At 48.3% G+C, this 3,554-nt stretch overlaps 1 pseudogene; it reads left to right on the forward strand.

The window, feature by feature from the left end:
• Nucleotides 1-307: 307 nt before the first annotated feature.
• Nucleotides 308-1,247, forward strand: LOC112922675 (cyclin-dependent kinase 16 pseudogene; annotated as a pseudogene).
• Nucleotides 1,248-3,554: the final 2,307 nt, after the last annotated feature.

Below are 3,554 nucleotides of genomic sequence, written 5' to 3' on the forward strand. Positions count from 1 at the left end.
CACATAAAACATGAAAATCGAGCAGTTCCAAGTATCAGAGGAGTTGCAGATCCAGGTCTTTTTCTGATATGCCTCAAAACATGTCCAGATGGTTCACTGGAAAAAGCATATTGCTTTGTGATGCCAAGAGATGGGCCTGTAGGGGTCTCCTTTAGTCCAGTCCAGGTGGGGTGGGTGGCATCACTAACTGGGCCTGGACCCAAATGACACTTTTTCAGAGGAGATGCTCTGTGCTTCATTTGTGGGACAATGGGTGTTCCACCCCAGCCCCATCTCTTTCCTGAGGGTCTGGCAGGAGTTTCACAACGTGAAACTGTTCCTGTTCCAGCTGCTCCGTGGCCTGGTCTACTGCCACCAGCAGAAGGTGCTACACCGAGACCTCAAGCCCCAAAACCTGCTTATCAATGAGAGAGGAGAGCTGAAGCTGGCGGATTTCGGCCTGGCCTGAGCTAAGTCAATTCCAACGAAGACCTACTCCAACGAGGTGGTGACACTGTGGTACCGGCCCCCCGACATCCTGCTTGGCTCCACAGACTACTCTACCCAGATTGACATGTGGGGTGTGGGCTGCATCTTCTATGAGATGGCCACGGGCCGGCCCCTCTTCCCAGGCTCCACAATGGAGGAACAGCTGCACTTCATCATCCGCATCTTGGGAACCCCAACTGAAGAGACGTGGCCAGGCATTCTGTCCAACGAAGAGTTCAAGACATACAACTACGCCAAGTATCAAGCCGAGGCCCTTTTGAGCCATGCACCCCGACTTGACAGTGATGGGGCTGACCTCCTTACCAAGCTGCTTCAGTTTGAAGGTCGCAATCGGATCTCCGCGGAGGATGCCATGAAACATCCATTCTTCCTCAGTCTGGGGGAGCGGATCCACAAACTTCCTGACACTACTTCCATATTTGCACTAAAGGAGATCCAGCTACAAAAGGAGGCCAGCCTTCAGTCTTCGTCAATGCCTGACTCAGGCAGGCCAGCTTTCCGCGTGGTGGACGCCGAGTTCTAAGCTAAGTTCTAAGCCACAAACCGAGGCCCCAGCAGGCAGCAGCAGCTGGAAGGATTCCATTCCCCTCACAGGGCAGCCCCCAACTGCATCCTTCTTGCTTGCTGCCTGCCTATCTGCCTGACTCATGCTCGCCTGCCCACATGTTCCCTGCTGCCTGTCTGAACACCCGACCATTGGCCTGTCAGTCCACCCATTGGCCTGTCTGCTGGGTGCTAACAAAGCTCTCATCGCTCCTTAAAAAAAAAAAAAAAAAAAAAAAAAAATATATATATATATATATATATATATATATATATATATATATATATATATATAACTGAAGCCTCCCCGCGAGTCCTGAGGCCTGTCTGTCCCTGTCAGAGCATCCCAGAATGTAACCCAATCAGTCTGTGTTGCACCAGGAGGGCATTTGCTCAACCCAGCTTCCCAAGTGTCTTAGCTTTTAAGGCCAGTGCCCAAGGCCAATGAGATGCTGATTCTCCAGAGGAGTTGGTGGGAGATAAAGTAGCCTTTTATAGGTGCCTCTCAGAGGTGTCAGGCATCTAGTGGCAGCTCTTGAGAGGCAAGGCTGGGAACAAGAGACCAATAGGGGTAAGCCAAGGATAAACAGTGGTATGAGTGAAAGCTCAGCCCTACATCCAGTAATTTGGGAGCTGAGCAGAAATTGGAAATGCTTCTCTACTAAAGAAAGTCTACTTCGTTGTCTGAAGAGCTGCCAATAGGACTCATTGTCAACCTCAAAAACAACTTTCTGAGCCCAGTGACAATTACCAAGGGAGGCAGAGGCACCTTCCAGCTTAATGGGGTTATTTCCCATTTTTACCTTCCAATTTATATGTGCAACCAGACCATGGTTCTGAATTCCAGGTCTACCTTTCCAACTGCCTATTCGGCATCTCACATTTGCCATATCCAAGACAAGTTCCTAAGCTTTCTTGTCCACATCAGACCCTTTGTGTCTTTCCCATCTCAGTCAATGGCAAGTCTACCCTTCCAGGAACTTGGACAGAACATCTTCCAGTCACTCACGACTCTTCTCTTTTGTTCACACTGTACACACAGTTCATCAGCAAGTACCAGTGACTGAACATTTGAAACATACCAGAGTCTGCTCGTGTTTATGGCCCCTACAGCCACCATTCTGGTCTGGGCCATTGTCACCTCTTGTCTGAAGTATTGTGGCAGTCTCCTAACTGCTCAGCCATGTATTTCCATCTTTCCTCAGCAAGCAGAGGGATTATCTTAAAAACATAGGTCAGGGGCACCTGGGTAGCTCAGTCAGCTTAGCATCTGCTTTCAGCTCAGGTCATGATCTCAGGGTCCTGGGATTAAGCCCCAAGTCTGGATCCTCGCTCAGTGGGAGAGTCTGCTTCTCCTTCTCCCTGCTCGTGTTCTCTCTTGTCTCTTTCAAATAAATAAGTAAGTAAGTAAGTAAATAAATAAATAAATAAATAAAATCTTAAAAAAAAAAACCCTCTAGGTCAGATTGTGCCATTCTGTTCCAAATCATCCATGACCTTTCTTTCTTTTTAAAATTTTACTTTTTTTAAAAAATTTTTATTTATTTATGATAGTCACAGAGAGAGAGAGAGAGAGAGAGGCAGAGACACAGGCAGAGGGAGAAGCAGGCTCCATGCACCGGGAGCCCGACATGGGATTCGATCCCGGGTCTCCAGGATCGCGCCCTGGGCCAAAGGCAAGCGCCAAACCACTGCGCCACCCAGGGATCCCCAAATTTTACTTTTTAATTTAAATTTAATTAACCAGCATATATATACATCATTAGTTTCATTTTCTAACCACAGTAAAATCCAAATCCTGACTGTGGTCCTGTATGCTTTGGCTTACCACCTCCTCTCTGACCTCCTTTCCAACCTGCTTTCCAAGTCCCTACCTCGGGACCTTTGTGCTTGCTGCATACTTCCCATTGAGCTAACTACATTGGAGCAGTTAGATGATGACACTGTGGTGCCTGTCCATACCTTGCCCCCTGTATGCATTTTTCTCATGTGGGTTGATGGCTTCCTGGTAGGGGCACCTCCCACCCCAGGTGGTGTGCTCAAGGCTTGCATGAGATAGGCTGGTGATTTGGAAAGTACCTCAGCTTCCTTATCCCCAGGATATGGCAACTCTGAGGCATGTTAGACATGGCTGGAGGGCCCCACTAGGATTGAGCCCCAGTTGCCTGCAGTGGTACCTCACTTGATAACACAAATGTTGTTTGCTGCCTTCCCTTCCATGTCTTACTTCCTGATGATCCTCTGTGTTTTCTGGGTAATCTTCCAAATAAATCACTGGCTTTCAGGTCCTCATCTCAGGGTCAGCTTCTGGGGATGTGTTAAGGGAATGACTTCAAGCCTCTGCTGGTAGGAGATTCATCCAGGAAGACAGTCTGGATGGAAGACCCTGTCCACACCTGGTGGCCGAAAGCTCAGTGTGCAAAGTTCCACTTTCCCAAAGAGACTGCTGCTCATGGCTTCCATGTGGACAAAAGGCTATGGGTCTTAAAATGTGAAAACAGACACAACGTGAGGCCAAGAAA

This window comes from Vulpes vulpes, chromosome 14, assembly GCF_048418805.1.
Source record: "Vulpes vulpes isolate BD-2025 chromosome 14, VulVul3, whole genome shotgun sequence".
Classification (NCBI taxonomy): Eukaryota; Metazoa; Chordata; class Mammalia; order Carnivora; family Canidae; genus Vulpes; species Vulpes vulpes.